Source organism: Lactuca serriola, chromosome 1 (assembly GCF_051521515.1).
Source record: "Lactuca serriola cultivar US96UC23 chromosome 1, Lser_US96UC23_V15, whole genome shotgun sequence".
Classification (NCBI taxonomy): Eukaryota; Viridiplantae; Streptophyta; class Magnoliopsida; order Asterales; family Asteraceae; genus Lactuca; species Lactuca serriola.
Window position 1 is genome coordinate 169,970,265 of NC_136408.1, and position 26,433 is coordinate 169,996,697.

Consider the following 26,433-nt stretch of genomic DNA (forward strand, 5'->3'; position numbering starts at 1 on the left):
ATTCACGAAGTCGGTCTATAAGGGGGGTATAAGATTATTGCCTATAAAATGGCAGCTTAATGGGTGTCCACTCTCACCCACCGCTTCCTTGATCAGTGGAGGATCATTAGCCAAACGGGTAGGACAATGACTTAAAAAAATTCTCATTAAAAGTATGATGAATAGAAAGTAACTAAATGTTTTTATAAATTCCCAATCTTAGTTACTTTAGGAAAATGTGAATAAGGTGCTAACCCATGAAATTACACTTTGCACTTTGATTAAGTCGTTAGTGGAGCGTGTGTGGTTAACCGGAACACTAACTTGGACTTAACAAGGTAGGCAAAGGGTAACTTAAGGTTTTTCATAGGTCGATGGAGCACGTGTGGCTAACCGGCACATCCATTGAGTGAAAAACATTAAGGGTACCATGTAATTTGCATGGTTACTTCACGCCTTGTTTTGTGATCCTCGGCATCCCAGTCACAAAACATGAAAGGCACATTCGAGATTGAAACATGTCGTTGAAAAGTTCAATGAATCTCAAAAGAATCCGGAGATATAAAGAACACCGAAATCCGAGTTATAACGAAGAAGATATGACCTGTCGAAGTTTCGCGTCAAAAAAACCGGCACGATACTGGGAAACGTAAAAAGTTAGTTTATAGTAAACAACTTTTTATCCTTAGGGGTCTAAATGAAAGTTGTAGAGTACATCTCCACCTACGCCTGGATATAAAGAATGTCAAAACCGGAGTTCGTATGAAAAAGTTATGACCTTCCGAAGATACAGCTATCTAAGAGCATGACACGTGTCAGAAACCCTAATTTGACTGGACTCACGACGTGAGCCTATTTTCTCACGATGTGAGGAGTCAAAATGCCACATTTCGAAGCTAGAATTCTACGGGAATGATAACTCAAAAGCTCATGATGTGAGTAATGAATTCTCACGACGTGAGGAGTCAAACAGACACTATTCAAGCATGGAACGCATATGTCGAAGCTACGAGGTGATTCATCCATGGCTCACGACGTGAGCAATGAATTCTCACGACGTGAATGGGCCGAAATCAGCCTATAAATAGCAACTTCGACCTCATTCACTTCTTACAACAAATCTTCCTTCTCTCTCTTGTTTTCTGAAGCCGTTCCGTGTCCCAAGCCCGACAATCACGAGCCGTTGACTGTTTTTAGATTCTATTTACTCCCGCTACTAAAGTGAGTGCATATTTATTTTCATCTTACGCATAGATATGAAGTATTTTATATAAATTACATGCTATGTATGCATATTGTTTGTATACTTGTTATCTATGTTAGACGAACACTATTATACATGTTTTAAATGATTTAAAATGTATATGTATTTTATATCTACAAATATGTTGGGATAAAACATGGGTAGATGAAATAGTTGGTGAGTGATGAAATAAAATGATGAGAGGCCTCGATGTTGTTGTTGATCCAGTCATCTACCAGAGTATAGATGACAACCAAAAACTATTCTAGACAGTCAAGTGGAACGCCAGCAGGTCCGCAACCTGTAGCTGTTTGTGAACGATGTGTTCACTGGTGTACTCTATCCCCCTCATGGTTGCCTTACGGACATTTATTGTTGAGGAAACCCCCTCATGATAATCCTTAGGCTAGATCCCTTACGATAGGTGTTTTAGGAAGGTAAAGTGAGGATAACGGGAATGGGTAATCGAGTTATTGTTGGTTGATGAAATTAATAAACTTATTTATTGCGGGTTGAAAACCTTATGTGCTTACCAGGCTCCCAAGCCTGACCCACTCAGTTTTCTCATATACAGGTAGTGGAAAGAGAGCACATGAGTGATGATCTGATGAGAGATCAATGGATTATAGGCTACTAGAATAAATAGATATTATAATCCTTATGTTGTTTATGTTTATGCTTTTGATCTGTATTAACAATGATATCCCAAAGCTTTTAATATAATACATTTCTACGGAAATGCTTTGATAAATTTTTTTTCATATTTTTTTGGGAACAAATTCCGCATTATATTTCTTTAAAAATATACTCTGATTTTCATATAAAGCATAAACAAATCGGTCTTTTCTGGCCGTGAATTTGGGGATGTCACAGTTGGTATCAGAGCACTAGTTTAAGCGAACTAGGAAATTGTAGGATTTCTAGACTTAAACTTAGAATGCTAAGCGATGATTGTGAGATGAGTGTCTGCTATATTTTAGACACAAGCACTATTTTATTTTAGGAAAGATGCCTAAAATGCTTTTATGTGCTAAATGCTTTGTGTTATAGATATAACTATAAAGATGCCTTATATGTTATTATTTGTTCGGATCTATGGTCTGTTGCCGACCAAATCTAGAAACTTTATGGGTTTAGGATTCTAAACGTTCGACTACGATATTAGAACTAGCATGTAAACGTTTTGGAGTAATAAGGAGGATTTAATATGTCTATCGTAGATAAAGTTTTCCTATCTTAATTCTCGTCACTACACACTGAACGTTTGATTTGGTGTATAGACCATCATGGCAAGAACCCGAAGTGGAGTAAAAAATGCCAATGTAAATGACAATCAACAACCTCAACCCCAAGTGATTGAACAACTACCAGTTGTAGCAGCTGCACCTGAGCCAATGACGATGGCTGGTGTACAAGCTATGATCCAGATCATGTTGGATCGCCAGATAGAGGAGACAAGGCGTTTACTTCAACAGAATAGGGATGAACCTACGATACTCGTTGAACAGCCTGAGCTGAATGACAGACAGTCAGAAGAACGGAATTACAGTAGGACTATTAGTCAAGCTGAACCGCCAGTGGTTAGGAGGAACAACCAAGATGAAAGAGTCGAGAGGAATGGATGCAAGTATAAGGAATTCACAACTTGCAAGCCATCGACTTTCACTGGGAAAGAAGATCAAATTGGATTTATGGATTAGATCTCGGAGATGGAGTTGGCTTTCATAACATATGATTGCAAGGGCAAACTACAAACCACATATGCAGTACGTCAGTTTAGAGGTGGCGCTGTTCATTGGTGGAACACTCTGGGGAAGACCATAAGCCCCAACGAGCCACTACACTTGACATTGGCAGAGTTCTTAGTATACTTCAAACGCAAGTTCTGCTCGGCCCAAAATCTGCTAGAGCTAGAAAACCAATTCCTAACATTAAAGAAGGACAACATGTCCATTGATGAATACACCAATGCCTTCACAGACAAAATGGAGTTTGCTTTGCGCATCGTCCCAGATGAATTGACAAAAGTCAACAAGTATGCAAAGGGACTTCCATGGGAGTAAGATGTGCCAGTACGTCAGACACCTACTCTAGAGGCAGCTATCTGGGCTGCTAAGTCTGTTGAGGAGATGATCATGGGAAGAGCCGCCAGCAAGGTTGAAGTTGGTGATAAAAGGAACTTCGATGGATCTTTAGGTCCAACAAGAAAAACAAATTTTCGAAGTCTGATTCGAAGAAGTTTGGAGGAAGAGGAGGTGAAGCAAAATGGTGTGAGAAGAGAAAAAAGAAACAGTTAGGGAAATGTGACGAAGGAGTCACTTGTTTTAAGTGTGGAAAGCCTGGGCACTATGCCAATGAATGCACCCTCGACAAGAAAGTTTGTTATGGGTGTAATGAAGAAGGGCATATCTTGAAAGACTGTCCGAAGAAGAAGGAGGCAGCAAGGCCCAATGTCCCACTGAAACCGAAAGCCAGAGCTTCACAGATGACACTGGAAGCACCAAGGGATGAAGCAAATGTCGCTTCAGGTACCTTTCTCGTAAATGGATTTCCTGCCAATATATTATTTGATTAAGGAGCAAACTACTCATTTATATCACATAATTTTGGTAGAAGACTAGAATTGCCTATAGATAAACTTAATAATACTATAGTTATAGAAGTTGCCAGTAGCAAGTTCATACCTGTTAGTAATTGCATTAAAAATATCATCATCGACTTAAACGGGAATAAATTCCACGAGGAATTACTGCCCATTGGGTTGTATGGTTTCGACATCGTGTTAGGAATGGATTGGCTTAGTACGTACGATGCTGAGATACTATGCAAGAAGAAGATGGTAAGAGTAAACCCATCTGGAAAAGAGTCATTTATGGTGTACGGGGACAAACACAGAGTAAATTCTGGAATCATTTCCTTGATGAAAGCCAAAAAATGTTTGTCCAAAGGATGCACATCATACTTGGCATTTGTGATTGATACTATGAAGGAGAAGAAGGAGATACAAAGTATACACGTGGTGTGTAACTATCCAAAAGTCTTTCTCGAAGATCTTCCTAGATTGCCCCCTGATAGACAAGTGGAGTTTCGAATAGACTTGTCGTCAGGATCAACACCAATAGCGAAAGCACCATACCGACTAGCACCGACGGAGATGAAGGAGCTTATGACGCAACTTCAGGAGTTATTGAACAAAGGTTTTATTAGACCTAGTTCATCACCCTGGGGAGCTCCGGTGCTATTTGTAAAGAAGAAGGACGAAAGCATGAGGATGTGTATAGACTACCGAGAGCTGAACAAGGCAACGGTGAAGAACAAGTATCCATTGCCAAGGAATGATGACCTATTCGATCAGTTGCAAGGTTCGAACTATTTCTTAAGGATCGATCTTAGGTCAGGATATCATCAGCTGAAGGTAAGAGAGCCAGATATTGAGAAGACTGCATTCAGAACAAGATATAGACACTACGAGTTCTTAGTCATGTCATTTGGACTGACCAATGCTCCAGCAGCGTTTATGGATTTGATGAATAGGGTTTGTAAACCATTCCTTGATAAATATGTAATAGTGTTCATAGATGACATTCTAATATACTCAAAGAGTCAGCAGAAGCATGGCAAGCACCTAAGAGAAGTATTAGAAGTTCTGAAGAAGGAGAAGTTGTATGCTAAGTTCTCCAAATGTGATTTCTGGATTCGAGAAGTCCAATTTTTGGGTCATGTGGTTAACCAAGAGGGAATAATGGTTGACCCAACAAAGATAGAAGTTGTAATGAAGTGGGAACAACCAAAAAGTCCCACGGAGATTCAAAGCTTTCTGGGATTAGCTGGATATTACTGAAGATTTATCCAAGGCTTTTCTTCGGTAGCTGCTCCATTGACAGCTTTGACCCATAAAGGAGCCACATATGCATGGAGTGAGAAACACGATGAGGCATTCGAGAAGCTAAAGAAGAAATTATGTGAAACACCAATTCTTTCTCTACCCGATGGAGTTCAAGATTTCGCAGTGTATAGCGATGCGTCGGGAGTCGGTTTAGGATGTGTTCTAACTCAAAGAGAAAAGGTGATAGCATATGCATCTCAACAATTAAAGGAGCATGAAAAGAACTACCCCACTCATGATCTGGAGTTGGTAGCAGTAGTTTTTTCCCTAAAGATATGGAGGCATTACCTCTAAGGCACGAAGTGAAAACTTTTCACTGATCATAAGAGTCTCCAGTATCTCTTTAATCAGAAGGAATTGAACATGAGACAACGACGTTGGCTAGAGTTACTAAAAGATTTCAGCTGTGAGATACTTTACCACCCTGGTAAAGCAAATGTTGTAGCTGATGCTCTAAGTCGAAAAGTAAACTTTGAAAGAAAAAGGCCAAGATCGTTACGAATTGAAGTTGTCTCTACGATTGTGGAAAGTATCAAGAAAACTCAGGAAGAAGCTTTGGAGAAAAATGAACGAAAGGAAGAACATTTAGGCAAAACGTTGGTATTTGGTACAAATAAACAAGGATTTAAGGTATTCCAAGATAGAATTTTGGTACCTAAGATGGGAGGAATAAGGGATCTTCTGATGGAAGAAGCTCACAAAACCATGTACTCGATTCATCCAAGTAGCACTAAAATGTATAGGGATTTCAAACCCTACTACTGGTGGCCGACGATGAAGCTCGATATTGCAAAGTATGTGGCTGAATGTGTAACATGTGCACGGGTTAAGGCACAACATCAGAAACCGTATGGGAGTTTAAAACCTTTACCTATACCCATGGGTAAATGGGAAGATATCACCATGGATTTTGTGACTAAACTGTCCAGAACAAAGAACGGTCACGACATGATTTGGGTAGTCGTGGATCGTTTCACAAAGAGTGCACACTTCATAGCAGCCAATGAGAAATGGTCTATGGATAAGCTTGCAAATACTTACGTGAAGGAAGTGGTAAGACTTCATGATGTACCATTAACGATTGTATCATATCATGATAGTCGTTTCACGTCAAGGTTTTGGAAAACTCTACAGGAAGAAATGGGTACGAAGTTGTGTTTAAGTACAGCTTACCATCCACAGACTGATGGTCAGAGCGAAAGAACGATTCAAACACTGGAAGATATGCTGAGAGCATGTACCCTAGAATTCCAAGGTAACTGGGATGCGCGCTTACCTCTGGTAGAGTTTTCCTACAACAACAGTTATCATTCGAGCATTAAGACGGCACCTTATGATGCGTTGTATGGACAGAAGTGTCTTGAAGTTGGCGAAAAGCAGTTTATGGGCCCCGAGATAGTCCATCAGACTGTTGAAAAGCTAAAAGTGATCAAGGAAAGGATGTTAGCATCTCAGGATCGTCAAAAGAGTTATGCTGACAAGAAAAGACGACCGCTGGCATTTGAAGTTGGAGATTCGGTTTTGCTCAAAGTCTCACCATGGAAGGGACTTATACAATTTGTAAAGAGAGGAAAGTTGAGTCCAAGGTTTATGGTACCATTCAAAGTTCTTCAAAGGATTGGGAACCAAGCTTACAAGCTAGAGTTACCGGAACAACTAGATGGTATTCATAACACTTTCCATGTGTGTTACTTGAGGAAGTTTACGGGAGAAATTCCCGATATAATTCCAATTTCAGAGTTAAGGATGGATGAAAATAAGAGGCTAATTCAAGAGCCTGAGGCGATTGTTGATCGTAAGACTAAGAAGTTGCGCCGCAAGATGGTTGACTTAGTGCTTGTGCGCTGGAAACATAAGAATGGGCCGAACCTCACCTAGGAAACAAAGAGTGACATGATGAGTCGCTACCCACATCTATTTGCTGATGCATGATTCCGAGACGGAATCATCCTAAGGAGGAGAGAATTGTAACGCCTGTGTTTCTAGGCTAAGCATTAATTTAATGGTGTAATAGTTAGGGTCAACACTTATAACCTACTTTGAAATAATAAACAAGAATAATTTGAATATTATATGATTTTATGTGCCTTATACTTAATTATAAGATATAATAAGTTAAAAATAAAAATAAGCGTCAAAAATAAAATAATAGATAGGTCCAATATCTATGATGAAAGTTGTAGTGGTCGGGACAAGGATTCCGGAGATATAAAGAACGCTGAAATCCGAGTTATAACGAAGAAGATATGACGTGTTGAAGTTTCGTTTCAAGAAAACCGGCACGACACTAGGAAACGTAAAAAGTTAGTTTATGATAAACTACTTTTTATCCTTAGGGGTCTAAATGAAAGTTGTAGAGTACGTTTGCACCTACACGTGGATATAAAGAACGTCAAAAACGGAGTTCGTATGCAAAAGTTATGAGCTTCCGAAGATACAGTTGTCTAAGAGCATGACACGTGTCAGAAACCCTAATTTGACTGGACTCACAATGTGAGCCTCTTTTCTCACGACGTGAGGAGCCAAAATGCCACATTTCGAAGCTAGAAGTCTACGGGAATGATAACTCAAGAGCTCACGACATGAGTAATGAATTCTCACGACGTGAGGAGTCAAACAGACACTATTCAAGCCTAGAACGCTGATGTCAAAGCTACTAGGTGATTCATCCATGGCTCACGATGTGAGCAATGAATTCTCACGACGTGAATGAGCCGAAATCAGCCTATAAATAGCAAGTTCTACCTCATTCACTTCTTACACCAAATCTTCCTTCTCTCTCGTTTTCTAAAGCCGTTCCGCGTCCCGAGCCCGACGATCACGAGCCGTTGACCGTTTTTAGATTCTATCTACTCCCGCTCTACTAAAGTGAGAGCATATTTATTTTCATCTTACGCATAGATATGAAGTATTTTATATAAATTACATGCTATGTATGAATATTGTCTGTATACTTGTTATCTATGTTAGACGAACACTATTATACATGTTTTAAATGATTTAAAATGTATATGTATTTTATATCTACAAATATGTTGGGATAAAACATGGGTAGATGAAATATTTGGTGTGTGATGAAATAAAATGATGAGAGGACTCGATGTTGTTGTTGATCCAGTCATCTAGCAGAGTATAGATGACAACCACAGACTATTCTAGACAGTCAAGTGGAACGCTAGCAGACCCGCAACCTGTAGGTGTTTGTGAACGATGTGTTTACTGGTGTACTCTATCCCCCTCATAGTTGCCTTACAGAGATTTATTGTTGAGGAAACCCCTTAGCAATAGTGTCCATCCCGATGATAATCCTTAGGCTAGATCCCTTACGATAGGTGTTTTAGGGACGTAAAGTGAGGATAACGGGAATGGGTAATCGGGTTATTGTTGGTTGATGAAATTAATGAACTTATTTATTACGGGTTGAAAACCCTATGTGCTCACCAGGCTCCCAAGCGTGACCCACTCAGTTTTTTCATATACTGGTAGTGGAAAGAGAGCACAGGAGTGATGATCTGATGAGAGATCAATGAATTATAGGCTACTAGAATAAATATATATTATAATGCTTATGTTTTTTATGTTTATGCTTTTGATCTGTATTAACAATGATATCCCAAAGTTTTTAATATAATACATTTCTACGGAAATGTTTTGATAAATTCTTTTTTCATATTTTTTTTGGGAACAAATTCCGCATTATATTTCTTTAAAAATATACTCTGATTTTCAAATAAAGCATAAACAAATCGATCTTTTCTGGCCGTGAATTTGGGGATGTCACAAAAACTGCCACAAGGGATGCTAATCGTTATTATGTGACATTTACAGATGATTATAATAGATATGGATATGTCTACTTAATCAAGCATAAGTCAGATGCTTTTGAAAGGTTTAAAGAGTTTAAACAAGAAGTCGAGAATCAATTGGGCAGGAACATTAAGATGCTTCGATCCGATCGTGGTGGTGAGTATCGTAGTATAGAGTTCCCCGACTATCTTAAGGAATGTGGGATTGTCTCACAATTGACACCTCCCAGGACACCACAGTTGAATTGTGTGGCTGAGAGGCGTAATCGAACCTTGTTGGATATGGTTCGTTCCATGATGAGTCGAGCTTCGCTACCAATCACATTATAGGGGTATGCCTTAGAGACTGTCGCCCATATCCTTAATCTAGTTCCTACAAAGAAAGTTGCCAAAACTCCTCATGAGATGTGTACTGGAAAAGTTCATAATCTAGACAACATCAATATTTGGGGTTGTGAGGCTTTCGTGAGGCGTGAGACTCACAATAAGCTCGAATCTCGAAGTGAGAGGTGTATTTTCATCGGCTACCCACATAAATCCTTTGGTTACCTCTTCTACAAACCCTGTAAGAATGTGGTCTTTGTAGCAAGGAGATGTGTTTTTCGAGAAAGGGAGTTCATAAGCCAAGGAAACAGTGGGAGGCAAATTGACCTCGAAGAAATTTAAGAGTCAAGTGGTGAAGGAACTTCAAACCCTAGCATTCAACCTGAGGAGGAAACTCCTGTTGATCCAATTGACGAGTCCGTACCTCTGAGGCGTTCCACAAGGGTTAGGAATGCACCTAAGCACTACTATGGTTTCCATATTATTGCAGAACGTGAGACACTTATCAGTGGTGAGACACTGGTAAGTCTGGATGAACCTAACAACTATGCGGAAGCCATGGCAGGCCCCGAGTTTGTTAAATGGAAAGAGGCAATGGACAGCGAGATACAGTCCATGTATGAGAATCAAGTTTGGAACTTGGTTAACAATGTACCAGGTCGTAAGACAGTTGGGTGCAAATGGATCTTCAAGAAGAAGACCGACATGGATGGTAATGTACACATGTATAAGGCGTGACTGGTTGCAAAGGCCTTTTCTCAAACTTCGGGAGTTGATTATGATGACACCTTTTCACCAGTAGCAAAGATTAAGTCCATTAGGGTCCTGTTAGCCATTGTTGCATTTCATGATTATGAAATATGGCAAATGGATGTCAAAACCTCATTCCTTAATGGATGTTTGGCTGAAGATGTTTACATGTATCAGCCAGAGGGTTTTGTCAGTACAAAATACCCTAATAAAGTGTGTAAGCTTGAGAAATCCATCTATGGATTGAAAAAAGCACATCGTAGATGGATCTTTGTTTCGATGAGAAAGTCAAAGAGTTTGACTTTTTGAGGAGTGAAGATGAATCTTGTGTATATGTCAAGGCTAGTGGGAGCATAGTTAGCTTTTTGGTACTGTATGTGGATGAAAAACTACTTATAAGAAATGACATCCCAACCTTGAAGGAAGTGAAGTCCTGGCTTGGGAAATGTTTCGCTATGAAAGACCTAGGAGAAGCTGCCTATATTCTAGGGATAAGGATTCTGAGAGACATTAGTAAAAGACTAATTAGAATTAGTCAGAGTACCTACTTGGATAAAGTGCTGAAGAGGTTCAGCATGTAAGATTCCAAGAAAGGAGATTTACCCATCTAAAGTAATGCCAGATTGAGTAAGACTCATAGCCCAAGTACCAAGGCTGTGATAATAGAAATGAGTTGAGTACCTTATGCTTCTGCTGTAGGCTCGATCATGTATGCTATGAATTGTACTCATCCTGAAGTAGCCTTTGCTTTGAGCATGGTCAGCAGATATCAGGGGAACCTTGGCAGGGCTCACTGGACCGCGGTAAAGAATATCCTCAAGTACCTACGGAGGACTAAGGACTAGGTCCTTAACCTCGGTGGGAGTGATGACTTGAGAATTGTAGGGTATAGTGATGCTAGCTTCCAGACTGATAGGGATAATTTCCACTCTCAGTCAGGCTGGGTCTTTATCTTAAACGGAGGTGCAATTACTTGGAAAAGTTCCAAGCAGGAGACAGTGGTTGATTTAACTTGCGAATCAGAGTATATCGCAGCAAGCAAGGCAGCAAAGGAGGCAATATGTCTGAAGAACTTCATTAGAGACCATAGAGTTGTACCAACTATAAAGGAGCCTATGGAAATTTTCTGTGATAGTGAAAGTGCAGTTGCCTTAGCGAAAGAACCAAGGGATCATGGGAGATCCAGACACATCGACAGAAAATACCATTTCATCAGACATCGAATAGAAGAAGGACTCCTCGTGGCAAAGAGGGTATCATCGGATGAGAACCCAACAGATCCCCTCACGAAGGGACTGGGTAGGGTTAAGCATCTCCAGCATGTAAGGTGCATAGGGCTGAAGGATGATATTAGTTTTAGTAGTTAGATAGCTCTGAAATTTGTAAAGTGTAATTGACATTTGATGATGAATAAAAGTTGTGTTTATTTTTGAGTAAAGTGTTGCTATCTTTTGTCAATCGTTTACTATTATTTCTTTTGCATGTTTTAACTTCTAGAATAATTATGATTGGTATATCATATTATTCAAATTCTTCACAGTCGGTCATATGTTAGAAGTAGGTATGAATTAAGACTGTCATGGGTTGGCTTGTAGAGGTCTAAGATGTTGGACATGGCTACAACACTCATGAGTGCTCATAAGTTCTGCGTATTGGATTCAACCCAGGCTCACTGGTATCAGTTCATGGAATTTATCTTGAGTGATATGACTTGTTGCCTATGAGTTGATTATGCATTGATCGTATGAAAACTCATTGGTAACTCGATGTCATAAAACGTGCCTTTGTGTATGATTCAACAAGTAGTAGAACAAGCATATGAATCGAAGTTTATTTGTTCCTTCTTGGATTAGAAGTGATATATGGGCCCCTCGATGATTTTGTTTTGGCCTATGTACCGGGCCCGGTCAGAACTAAATTGATGTGTTCGATTAAGTTCTTTGTCAAACAAATCAGAAATCGAGAAACAAACTGCTGGATAATAAGTAAGACATTGTTCCATGTATTTGTCTGGCTGATATCTAGAACAGAGGATTATATGATCACTTATCTTAAATGGCATATCATCATCATCTCAGTTCCAAGAGACCTTGAAAGAGCTATGATTGCTGATCGGTTCCTGAAGTCATACTTGTAGTTATAGTTATTAGACTTATCCAAGTGGGAGACTGTTGGATAAGGTGTCTAAGTCCATAACTATTTCTGGAATGTACTTGACCCGGTTTGGTATGGTCTATTTGGGTTGCATGGCATCATGCATTTGGAAAGACTAAAATGAGAGAAATAACACTTATGGTTTATTAATATATTATAAGTTCTAATATATTAATAAAATTATTTAATTAGTATTGATAAAGAATTAATTTAGAATTAATTAAGTGATCAAAAAGGTGACTAATTAAATATATGGGTTGATTGTATAAATCACTCATACTTGTATAGTGGGCTAATGCTCCATGGATTATCAAGTTGGGCTAAAACCCATAGGATGCTCCATGGTGGTTATAGAACCCATGGGTCATGGAAATGGAAGGTCATGAAAATTAGGGTTTACATGGTGTAACCCTAATTGTAACACACTATATAAGGTCCCTTATGTTCACCAAAATCGGACATAAGCAAGAAAGAAGAGGGCTAGACAATTTCAAGTAGTGTGACATTTCTCTCAAGTTTATTCCAAGTGCATTTGGTGTTGTGTGAGATATTTGAGGCATCACACTTGGGGTGCTAGGCTCTCAAGGTTTGCAAGGAATCCAAACTACTACAAGGTATGTTTTTTCTAGCTTACTTTTATGTTTAAAAGTTCCCCATGTATGCTAGATAGGATTATGAACCTTGGAAATCAATTTTGCATGTATCTTAGTCAAACATAGATCCAAGGTTTCTAGGGTTGCATAAACACCTTAGGAGTGTTAGAATTCTCAAAACCCTTCACTTACAAGGGTGGCAAAGGGTAGCTCGAGAATTGTCATATATTAATGGAGCGTGTGTGGTTAACCGGCACATTGATTAGGTGGTAAATGACTCGAGAGTTCCAAGTAAATTTGCATGGTTATTCACACCTTGTTTGTGATCCTCAATACCCCAGTCACAAACTTGAAGGGAATAATCGAAATTTAAGCATGCCATTGAAAAGTTCAATGAATCTCAAAAAACTAGGAATTTCATAAAACTTAATTCTTTAAAATTTTAGTTTTGGGTGGTGAAATTGATAAATCGTCATATACCTAACTTCAAATATTTTGCAATTGGATTATGATATTCCTCTTCCGAATTGTGAAATATTGTGTTGGGGTCCTATCCTTAATATTTCATTTGGGTGTCATATTAAGGAATTTTTATCTAATGAAACTTGTCTCTTTCTTTTCATTTGTCTACTTCAAACTCAAATGCTTCTGGCTCTTTGTCCCTCATAAACTTATGTGGGAGGGTCATTTTCGATGGATCGAACTTCAAAGACTGGATTTGAAACATTCGCATGGCCATTTGCTACGAGGAAAATGAATATGTACTCGACAAAGAGTTAAAGGAGTTTGATGAAGAAATTGCTACTCCTGAGCAACTGGCTGAGTATAGGGCTCATGAGAAGGACGCGACAAATGTGTCGTGCATCATCCTAGCCACTATGACTTCTAAGATTCAGAAATCCTATGAGGACGTCTGGCCTTTCGAGATGCACCAATACTTGATGGAAAGGTATCATCAGAGTGCTCGACAAGAAAGGTATGAAATCATTGCCTCCATGATAAGAACAAAGATGAAGGATGGAGAGTCCATCACGACCTACTTGCAAAAGATGCAAAGATATGTGGACCCCTTGCTAAAGTTGAATGTCAATTTTATGAAGAGTTGGCTATTGACATTATCCTACACTCCTTGCCTCTTTGTTATGATCAGTTCAGAATGACTTATCATACGAAAAAGGAGGAAGTCACTCTGAGAAATCTGCAATGCCTTCTGAGAACTGTTGAAAGAAGTTTGAAAGGCAAGTCAGTTGTACCCACTCCTACTGTTGCTCCAGTCCTGGAAATTGGACATTGGAAGGAAAGAAGATGAAAGCTTCCTCAAAGAACCACAAGGGAAAGTCTCATGATGGATCCTCTTCCAGTGGGTTCAAAGGTGGTCTTGTTGCTCTCTTATCCAATTCAAAGGAAGCAGAGTGCTTCCATTGTCATGAAAAAGGGCACTGGAAACGAAGTTTCCCTAAATACTTGCATGACATTAAGGATAGGAAGATAAATCCAACCTTTGTATGTATTTACACTATTCAATCTAATAACTCATCACATGCTAGTTCTTGGGTCCTTGATACAGGATGTGGTTTTCACATTTATTCTGATTTGCAAGGTCTAAGAAGAAGTAGGGATGTGGAGCACAGGAAGATGAACCTGATCATGGGGAATAAGAAAGTGTTGCTTGTCACCAAGATTGGAGTTTATTCTTTATTGCTTAGTAATGGGTTAAGTTTAGATTTGAACAATTGTTGCTACTCGCCAAATATAGCGAGAAACATTATTTTTTTCATGGTTTATATGAACAAGGTTTTAGATTTTCATTTAACAATGAAATTGGTTCTCTTAATGCTTTTTGTAATGGTAAATTTTATTTTGAAGCATTGCCTTGTAATGGTGTATATGAAACTGTGATGGTTGTAGACAACTTAGGAAATAATGTATTGCATATTGATTCGTCCAATGGTTTGGAGAAGGCATTCTTGTGGCATTGTCGTCTTGGTCATGTCTACAAGAAGCGCATAGCCCAACTCCAAAAGGATGGAGTCTTGGAGTCATTTGACCTTAAGTCGGATGACACGTGCGAATCTTGTTTGCTTGGAAAGATGATCAAGTCACATTTCACTGGTAGTTGTCAAAGAGGTGAGGGTTTGTTGGATGTCATACACACCGATGTGTGTGGACCCTTCAGATCCGCCAAAAGGGATGCTAACCGCTTCTATTAACCTTTACCGACGATTATAATAGATATGGATATGTCTACTTAATCAAGCACAAGTCGGAAACCTTTGAAAAGTTCAAAGAGTTTAAGCAAGAAATGGAGAATCAATTGGGCAGGAATATAAAGATGTTCCGATCCAATCGAGGTGGTGAGTATCTTAGTATCGAGTTCCATGACTATCTTAAAGAATGTGGAATTGTTTCACAATTGACGCCAACTAGGACACCACAACTTAATGGTGTAGCTGAGAGGCGCAATTGAACCTTGTTGGACATGGTTCGTTCCATGATGAGTCGAGCTTCGTTACCTATCTCCTTTTGCGGGTATGCCACAGAGACTGCCGCCCATATCCTTAATCTAGTCCCAACTAAGAAGGTTGCCAAAACACCTCATGAACTGTAGACATGGAAGGTTCCATCGTTAGCACATATCAAGGTTTGGGGTTGTGAGGCTTTCGTAAGACGAGAGAATCTCGACAAGCTCGAAACTAGCAGTGAGCGTTGTATTTTCATCAGCTACCCACTGAAATGCTTTGGATATTTGTTCTATTGATCTAGTGAGAACGTGGTATTCGTAGCGTAAAGGGGTGTCTTTCGTGAAAGAGAACTCATATGCCAAGAGGAGAGTGGGAGGCAAATTCACCTTGAAGAGCTTCAAGACTTAAGCGATGAAGGAACCTCTAACACTAGCAATCAACCAGAGGATGAGAATCCTGTTGAACCAGTTGACGAGTCCGTACCTCTGATACGTTTATCAGAGATAGCACACTGATAAATTTTGATGAACCTAACAACTATAAGAAAGCTATGGCGGGCCAAGAGTCTGCAAAGTGGAAAGAGGCAATAAACAACGAGATTTAGTCCATGTATGACAATCAAGTTTGGAACTTGGTTGAAAATGTACTAGGTCGTAAAACGGTCGGGTGCAAGTGGGTCTTCAAGAAAAAGACCGACATGGATGGGAAAGTACACACATATAAGGCACAATTTTTTGCGAAGGGCTTTACTCAAACTTTTGGAGTTGACTATGATGAGACCTTCTCACCAGTAGCAAAGATCAAATCTATAAAGGTTATGCTAGCCATAGCTGCATTTCATGATTATGAAATATGGAAGATGGATGTCAAAAACGCTTTCCTTAATGGAAAGTTGGCTGAGGATGTTTACATGAGTCAGTCATAGGGTTTTGTAGATGCGAAGTACCCTAATAGAGAGTGTAAGCTTGAGAAATCCATTTATGGATTAAAGCAAACATCTCGCAGATAGAATCTTTGTTTCGATGAGAAAGTCAAAGAGTTTGGATTTTCGAGAAGCGAGGATGAGTCTTGTGTGTATGTCAAAGCTAGTGGGAGTATAGTTAGCTTTCTGGTATTGTATGTGGATGACATACTACTCATAGAAAACGACGTTCCAACCTTGCAGGAGGTTACTTGCATAAAATAAAAGATAATTACATATAGTAAATGTGGATCTATAATAGTTTATTTGTTATTGAAGATTGAAGATTGTTTGTTGACATTCTGTTTTTAAAACAACCTACAGGAAATTAAAGGATACCGTATTTGAGTAGCAAAAATAAATTATTTTCGAATAAAAAGAATGCTAAGAATAAAGAGTGCAAGGGAAATATGGGGATTTCAGTTGGATGATAGGAGCAGAAAAAATCAAATGGAGGGGGCTAAAAGAATGACACATGGTAAAAATGTTCTTATTTATTAGAATATGAGATATTTTCTCTTTCATCTATATACCCAATCAACTAAAACAATTTTTATCAACTTCATAAACAATTTAAGCCAACGCAACATTTTAATATTATAAAATAATTCAAAGTATACGAAAACATATTCATATTGGTTTTTATTTGTAGAGAAAAAGAATTATAAATATAGGTCTATTTTTTATTTTTATTTTTATTTTTAAAAACATAAATCCAAATTTAATATTTATAAGATTTATTTAAGAAAAGAAAAAACAAAAAGCAATTGAAAGTTTAAGACAAATGTTCATGACTAAATTTGGTGCACCCACCCTTTCCCTCTTTAGTTGGTCATTTTTTTTAGTTTTCATTTTCTTTTAATCAATTTTTGATAACCGACTAGTAAAATTGTCCCCAATGGAAATAGTCTAAGAATTCATGGAGGTGTGTTTTTCACCCTCATCCCACCGGTACGACCTTATCATCCATACCACCAAGTGTTAGTGTTTTCAACCCATACTAAACGTAAAAGCTGTTTTTTTATGCGACCTTAAAAAGAGTGCATAACATTTTGACAAATGATAGAATGTATAACAATAAAAATGTTTGTGTTTTCAAGAAAATACTAAACGTAATTTTGTGTTAAATGTTACTTTAGTTTTACGTATTCGTTAAAATGTCTTCATATTTATTATAATTTTATTCTATTATCAAAAAAAAAGTCAACTAATTATTTATTTATAAACTACACTAGTATAGATTAAATTTGAGTTCTTTAGGAATAGTATTATGTTCCTATTGGACAAAAATCCTTTTTTTTTTTTTTTTATTTTCTTTTTGAGTCGGTCCACGACTTTTTTTTTACTTCCCGATCCTTCCTCACCCTCTCTTCTCTTTGACTCTCTTTTCCCACCGCTTATTCCTCAAACTTTTGGAACATTTATGTACCGCCTCATTACTATTGCTTTCAATTTCATCTCTCAAACCTATCCATCTTCCGCCGCTTATTGGACCGGCCAACTCAGATCAATCACCGCTTCCACCTACTGCCTTCCAATTGATTGATGAAACATTTACGAAATACCAAATCGGTCGTCGGAAACGCAATGTGTGGTCTCCATGAAGGAAGCAACCTAACATCTGGGGTGGTGGCCGGACCCTTAGCGTATTTTCTGTAGGTCAAGCCTTCCTAGACCGATTCCAGATCTTAAGGTTCGATTGTGTTCTTATATCAATTCCATGCCTCTTTTGCCCCATAACCCTCAAAATTAACTTCATTTAACACCAGTCTGATCCAGAATTGAGAGTTTGAAATGAGTTTTATCTAATTCTTTCATTACAGAACTTTTTTTTGGTTTGTAGGAAACTGGGCTCATTTATTGGAATAAAAGTAGAAGTAATACTCCTGAAAACTGATTGAGATGATTCTGGGAGAGGGGTTGCACCGAAATACCGTCGCCAGTGCCTTCGCTTTAGTAAAGGAATTCGCCAACAATGGCAATTTTCCCCACAATCACTCACGCCTTTAAAAATATTTTTACGTCTCTGGTCTCTATCACTTTGACTGTCTCCGCCACCTTAGATTTTAAGGTTTTTGAAGTTGCATTTTCCCCTTTTCATTTGTTTATTCTCTGTATATTTTTTGGATTTTACACCAACTTCACCGGTAACTTTAGGGATGCAGAAGCTCAATATGTGTTTCTTTTTATTGACAACATGTTCCATTTTACTGAAGTAAGTTTTCAACTCTTTTCACATGAATCTTCAGTCTTTTTCAACAAAATCAATTGATTGTGTTCCCCTTTTCCATCAAAACATTTTGAAATTTGGTGAACTTAATTAGGAAATTTGGTTAAGATGTTAAGATTGAATTATTGTCAAGTAATGAGCTTCAATTACAAACATCATTTTACTCTGATGAAAGAGAAGATTATACATTATAATTATGATTGGTTGTGCATCTATTTTTTCTAATCTAGACATTACAGAAACTGAACTTAGATATAAGTTGCTTAGGTAACTATAACCATGAATATTTGCTTTGTTTCTCTGTCATTATAGCTGAGGTTGTAGTAGGATCAACATCATGGGTTAGTAGAGGCCTTTGATGTATTTGTGCTCAAAGAAGAGAAGATGATTCTCGCCAGTCATTTGATTTGGCCCTTGCCCATTTGTTGTCTTAAACCATTCGGCTTGATTAATAGTTAAATACATTTAATTTGTTTGTAACATTTTTACCCAAAAAGCCCATGCTTTTAATCATTATAACACAAACTATCACCAATGTGTTATAGATGCATGAATCTGATACTTTTTTCTTGGATCATAACATATCAAATCTTGGCTAAAAATAACATCTGTAATCCCATTCCATTTACAGGTGTAATTTCATCATCTTTTGTATCATTTGTGGCTATATTTATGTATTAGTTTTTATTGGATCTATTGGATCATGAACAATAGTTTCCACTTCATGTTGAACAGATTCTACACTATGAAAAACATATATTTTCCCTTTTCATCTTCTAAAAGTTAAAAAATTATTCCCTTTTTCATCTTCTAAAAATGTACTGTCTAATTTTTTTTCCTTATTAAAGCATTGTACTTTCAAATTATTCCTTATTAGGGCATTGTACTTTTATAAAATATACCCATTGTAACAATGTTCAACTATGATGATATGACACAAGATAAGAAGTTTTCATGCCATGTCATTATCCACATACAATGTGTCCACGTCTAATATACGTTGTATATAAAACAGAAATATTACCAGGTGGTGATACAAAAACAACAAGATTCACGTGTCCACATAAATTAGCACAAATCAAATTAATTTCACTCACTTTTGGTAAAGATGTAATAATATGTGTACACTCAGAACCCTTTTCAACAGATGACATGAACAACATGATTATTTTCATTTTCTTCCAAACCCTGAATAAAAAAGATTTTTTTTATTTAATTGGAACATAATTTAATTTGATAAACTATATATGTTTTTTTTACTTATTACAGAAAGAATGACTTAATAAAAACCTGAGTTTGGGGAATGAATTCTTCAAGAGGAACTGAACGCAGAAAACCTTCCATTGGCAGGCGATCATGTTTTTCACTGGATTTGTCGTTACTCATGTCATCATTTTCACTTCTGATATCTCCAGGTCTTGTTACCAAAAACCTTCCCTGATTGACAGAACATTCCGCTACTGACACTTACAAAAGCTGCTTTCAAGGTCTTGTCACTTTGGTGAATCACTTGAGCCCTCATACATTTTCAGTGCCATGGAGCTAGACTAATGAGCTATTACGCTTTCGCTCTAGAAGCATGTGCACAAGCTCGTAATGAGGGACGCGATCATGCTACTGAGGGTAATGAAATTATACGCGAGGCTACCAAATGGAGTCCTGAACTTGATATTGCTTGTGAAGTATGGAAGGTGATTAAATTTGAGTTTCAGGCAATGGATACTTTGGATCAATAACTTCTGTTCTCTTAATTGAATTTCAGTTAAACTCGTCCCAATCTTTTACTAAAAGGATTGAGCCGAATCCAATATGCATATATTTTAGATAGATACATACTTATATAGATATAGAAAATTTCAACTAAAAACTCGAAGACTAAACAACTCAAATCTTTCTATTTTTGTGTTGGTTGGATCCACAATTAATCCTATGGATCCTTAGGATTGGGATATTATTTTAGATCCTATATTTTCCCTAGATCGAGACAGGTATCACAACTCTTTCCATCCATCTTGTATATTGTTAACCTTCGCACCAAATGTTTCAAATAATGGCTATAACTTTTCCTAAAATTTATACTATAAAACAGTTTATAAAACATTTATATTCCAATCACATATTATGTAATTTAATACATATTGTCGTTTTATTTCAGCCTTGATGAGATACGCATGAATTTCAACTAATCAAGATTTAGTCTAAACAAATGAAGTGATGATCTTATTTTTTCTGTTAAATTTTTCACACATGAAGCCTTGATGAAATTATAGAAAGCTACATTTCCTGAAGAATGGCATCATGGTCTAATTTTTTTTACGAGTAAATTACCTATATTTATAACCTTGGTATCGTTTTTGATAGGAATGCTTGATCGATGGACGTTTACATTGTTGTAGGCAGTGACAAAACCACAAGGCAAATGTTCAATGTCGTAAAATTTGGTGAAAAATATAAAGTAAGTATTATCCCACATACGGTTATAAATGAATCTTTTTTTAAGTTTGACAACAGCTACATACAATTATACCCCACTAATCTTTATTTATTTTTAGGACTAATTTAGTTCAGTTATCCAGAATAACAACTAGATAATTTATCTATTGTTTATAATGTATTCATATTTTACAGTCGAAAAAACTTGAGACCATCAAAGACAACATCTAAGGAAAATAGCAAACAGGGGAAATGGTCAAAACAATGTGTATGTGATGCGTGTGTTTGTAATATGTATCAACGTGCATCTGTGATTGTATATTTTACAACCGAACACTATCTAACCCCCGCAAAGTGGGGATCCTTCCCTAATTATTCTTATTTTTTTCCAAACGAAAAATGTTGTCATTTATTAACAACAAACACACGTCTCATATATTTTATATGCTATTGGTTGTCACATTATATTGAAACTTAATCATCACAACTTTAATTTATACCATCGTTTATTCATCAAATCTTTTCAAACTCATTAATAAGCATATATTTATATTAACAGTTATTATTATTATAAATTTGATTAATATTATATATATATATATATATATATATATATATATATATATATATATATATATATATATATATATATATATATATATAAAAGGAATGCAATATTAGAAATAGTGAAGTTGCGAATTTTTGGCAGAATTGGTCCATGTACTATTGTTGGGCTTCTATTGTCGTACATATTAAAGTTGTGCGAGCTTAGGAATAGTAAACTGCCTAAGGGTTGGAAGAAATGGTCCTTTGATTATAGGTTATATTGTAATTTCGGATTGTTTTTGGTATACGAGTATTTTATGGAAAGTATGGTATTGTCTGTCCACGTGTTGGTCATTGTGGCTGGTCTCTCAGTATTTTGATGTTTATTTGTTTTGTTTCATGATCCTTCCACCACCTCCCAAATCGACTCTCCTCTCTTCGTCTACTCTTTGCTCCCTTCACCGCCAACCACTGCTTGATCCTTTATGTTTGACAGTTACATCTCTGATTAGGTCTTTCACTTCGCATCTGCCGTTGCACCATTAGTGGTGAAGTCCATTATGGCTGTTAAGGTGTTGGTAAACGACAAAATTAGGGTTTTGGATGTACGTATTGGTCGGTGTTGTAATTGAAGCTTTGGATCTTCATAATTGCAATCGACCACATAAGTATTCCCAGATACCCTTGCAAACTGACAATCGGTGTGTGTAAACATTTTTGGACTTGTAATCTTCGGTGGAGTTTTGCTCGACGGAAGATGAAGATGTGGGTGCGACGAGGTTCGATCAGCGGTAGGCAAAGGTCTCCGATGGGGCCAAAGAGAAGGAAAAGGGAAAAAGGGAGTTGGTCTCAGTAGTGATTGACGAACAGGGGTATGGGGATCGATACTCAGCGGCAGTAGTAGGTGGCTCCACTACTTGTTCCTCTTCTGTTTGGTTCGTCCGACAGCAAACCTAGATGGAGAAAGCATGGTGGTTCCGTTGTGACATCGTGACAGGGGAGGCTGTTAGGACCGATAGAAAGAGGCAGATTATGATGGCGGTAGCAGGCAGCGTTCCGACTACATGTTGGGTGTGGTTCAGATCGATACCAGGTAAGTGAATAGGGTTTGATGGGTGTTTGTTCTTGTGTTCTTGACTGGAACTGAAACATGGAGTTGTTTGGGTTTGTTTCATTTGACTCTTCACAAAGAAGAAGAAGAATCAATGTCTTCTTTTTGAAGATTCAAATCTCCTACCTCCCTCCAATTTTGTCTCTCTTTGGGTATGTCGAAATCCCTAGTTTTACAAACCTTTTGTTGCACAACGAATCCTTACATTGTCGGCTTATTTCCGTTGATTTCGTCTTTAATTGACGTTTTTTGTGGTTTTTCAATGTTTGTGGTGATGATTGCTGATATGTTTAGGGTTTTCATCCTCTCTAATGGCGGATGTACGGGGAGTCCAGCTGGTGGGAGTCCCGAAAGCGACGCCGAACAGAGTCCTCAGTCGAACTCGAACATCATGGAGCAGGACAAGTTCCTCTCGATTTCTAACATAAGTTGGATTATGAAAAAGGCATTGCCTACTAACGGGAAGATAGCTAAAGACGCTAAATATACAGTTCAGGAATGTGTTTCTCAGTTCATTAGTTTTGTTACTAGCGAATACGTACATCCATTACATTTCACACAAACTGTAACACACTCATATTTCGAATGAATACTTATTCACTCAGTCATAGCACTGCATAAAAGTGACCAAGTGTTCTACCAACTGTAGTGAAGCCTCATTAAGCCAACAACTCTCCCGCTGCGGCCATAGAAGTAGACATGTTGACCTACGCCTCTACTGCTCCAGCTCCGGCCATTCAGGTACTTGAACTTCTCCCTTTTACCGTTCTAACACTGATACATGCTTCTATGGCTGGTTAGTACTACTAATAATCATAGTATACTTGATTGGATAAAGATAGGGATAGTTAGGTTATTTCATATTTTTTAAATGTCAACTATCATATGCAAACTTTTTCAGGTATATATACTCAGACTCATATAATTATGATATATGAGCACGTTATGAAACGACTAAAAACAGTGATAATGGGTGCACCAGGTTCCTAATTTGGGGCATGTCGTCTCATTTAGTGATTACAAAGTATGGACTTTTGTAATTTATATGATGTTTCTTTTTCATTATTTTAATCTATCATTTTTGTCTTATCGAAATGCAATAATTTTTTTTTCTTTGGATTAGTTTTAATTTAAATAAAAATGTTAGCTATTGATAACTAGACTATGTTCCAAGCTATTTTGTAACTTATTTCATGTTAATATCAGTTGCGATGATGCTGTTGGTGTTGTTGGAGAATAGAAATTTCCCAGGTAATTTTTTTTATTTGTGATGGTGGTTTCTCAAAGATATTCATAATAAATCAATGCATAAATATGTTGTTGAATCTCATTCATTATGTTCCATCATGTAGAACCAAATGGCTTTTTTGCATATCAACCAATAAAATGCCTTTGTTATATCCTAAAACCAATACGCACGACAACAACTTTAGGTTGAGATTTATGTAAAAAAACTAAATTGTTTACATATTATAGAAAACAAATTTTGGTAGTACAAAAAAACTCAATAGACATTCAATGTCACATTTTAGCAAATGAGTTAGTTGACTGTTAGTGTAAGCTATAAAGGAGCAACTTTAAACATAAGGGTAAAATGGTCATTTTCTCTAAACATATTGGTGAAATGGTCATTCCGTCACCTAAATAGTATTTTTTTTCAACAGATGGGTTTCCCCTATCTGGTTCAACTTTTGAACATTTCGCCTCTGTTGTTACTTTGGTGAAATTCAACATTTCTGTTTTACAAACGGGGATGACAAATTTATAGTGTTTTGTAGTTGAAAAAAGTCAAACCTCATGTTCCTATTGGTTTATAAGTTTCTAAATTAAATGAGCGTTTTTCATGAAATATGTTCAACAATTTCAATTTGACTTTATGTCTTTCTAAAAGAAACCAACGTATTGATTTTGGAAGCGGTGATAGTACTTTTTCCTTGAGGCTCATTCACTTGTGTCATAAAAAGCATGTATAAGAACATTTATAAAAGTATCTTTTATATATATATATATATATATATATATATATATATATATATATATATATATATATATGAACACGAAACAATCGTTTCGAATGGGCAAGAAGATACAACACAAAACACAAAATTGTTTGAAATACAAAAAATACACCTATAATATCAGTTCAATCTTTTTGTTTTAACTTAATATTTTATCCAATTAAAAGAGCTAAGATCAATATCATCCAAGTGTCTTCATAGCATTATCCTTGAGATTCTCCATATTGCAGATTATTAATTATAGAGAGATAGAGGTGTAAGAAAATTAACTCTTGTATATATCTCATATGATCTACACTTTGTAAGGAATAAATATTTTCTTTTTAGATGTAGTTCCTTCTAGAAAAAAAATGTTTTGCATATAAGGCATGTGAAGTTCTTTGTTGATTGATTACTATTATATTGAAAATCAGATGTTAGTTTTTTTAAAATGACCATTTTATCCCTTGTGTTTCAAGATATGCAATGCGTAAGGGAAAGCGCAAACCTTTTCAACTATGCTCCAATCTATGGAAATTTTCAACATGAATATCGGGTTATGACCGAAATTTCCAAATATGCCCTTTTCAAAAGCACAAGTGTTACCAATCGTTTTTTTAACTGATTTACTTCAAACCAATAGCAACCGGCTTAACAACTTATCGTGGAAAATTATACGTTCCTCAAAGCTTATATTGTTGTCCTTTTTTTCTTTATGTTGGTGGTGAAGCTTCATGTTCTTATGAAAGATGAGAATCGTTGTATTTGCTCGCGGGGTTGTTGGGGAAGGTTCATGTTGTTACGAAAGATGTGAATCAGAATATTGCGGTGATGTAGGCTGGGAAACGAAATGGTGATTCCAGAGAAGGCTCGGAATCGGAATTGGATGTCTGGGATGTGATTGCTTCAAGGAGTTTCGAGTCTACTATCACACCCTAAAACCGGAATGGCGGAAACGTTCGGGGGCGGAGAACGTCATGTACAGTATCATAACAATGCAAAGTAGTAAACAAGCAAAAACATCATCCATTGCATTAATAGTATAATTTTATACAAGTGTGTTCATTCATAGTAATAAGACACCAAAACAAGTGATCAAAATAAAAGACTAGTCTTGAACATGCTCCGTCTTTTCAAAACCTGGTCGACTGTACCTGTCTACTGATGACCTGAGAATACAAGTTATTTTGAAAGATTTTATCAACATTTAAGCTGGTGAGTTCATAAGTATTTAGTGTCAATGTTTGTATAAGTTACTGAAAATGTTTGTAAATGTTTGAAAACTCCTAGAAACTCCTATATTTTCTACTAGTTCAAAAAGTAGTCTTCTACCAAGACCCGACTGTTTTGTATGTTTGTTTCTCTATTAAAGTGGATGCTTTTCCCAAATATGACTATCATTACCAAAATATAGTTTTATATTACCCTTTATGTCAGAAGATCACAATTTGAATATAATGGGAAAATGTATGTGTATTGCAGTATTATTTGTATTAACTACTGAAGTAATAACTACCTTAAATCCAATGGTTTAATTTAGGTATAATGTGATGAGGTTGTTACCATACTAACCAACTAAAACACGACGATGAAAGACGTTGGAAGAAATGACATTTGGCACATGTAGACTTGCAAGTCCCACTGTAGCGAACAACAAGGTGTAGGATAATCAATCCAGTATAGATCTATACACAAATTTACACTATCCCTCTAGGAGACTCTGGTTACAAAACGAGCCATAGTAGTGATGTTATGCCCCGAAGTGGTGACTCACATTTATGTTATAATATTCTTATATATGTATTGTATGTACTTGTGACAACCCGAAAATTTTTTATTTTTATAAGCTCAGTCAGTCAACTCAACTGAGTGTCAAACTCATTAGTACGGAGTTCTAGCTCGGTTAAAGGTCATTCTAAGGAGTTTTGAGCCTAATACACTTAAGGAATAAGTGTTAG

The 26,433-nt window shown here is 36.9% G+C and overlaps 2 long non-coding RNA genes across 2 annotated transcripts; both read left to right on the plus strand.

Moving 5' to 3' along the window:
* The first annotated feature begins 17,462 nt into the window (after window positions 1-17,462).
* On the plus strand, window positions 17,463-18,394 carry LOC145072175 (uncharacterized). The gene is made up of 2 exons (XR_013690942.1): window positions 17,463-17,851; window positions 18,002-18,394. It is a non-coding gene; the product is annotated as an uncharacterized LOC145072175 (long non-coding RNA).
* A 1,269-nt stretch (window positions 18,395-19,663) lies between these two features.
* Window positions 19,664-21,323, plus strand: LOC145072182 (uncharacterized). Its single transcript, XR_013690944.1, has 3 exons — window positions 19,664-20,079; window positions 20,750-20,843; window positions 21,017-21,323. It is a non-coding gene; the product is annotated as an uncharacterized LOC145072182 (long non-coding RNA).
* The last annotated feature ends 5,110 nt before the right edge of the window (window positions 21,324-26,433 follow it).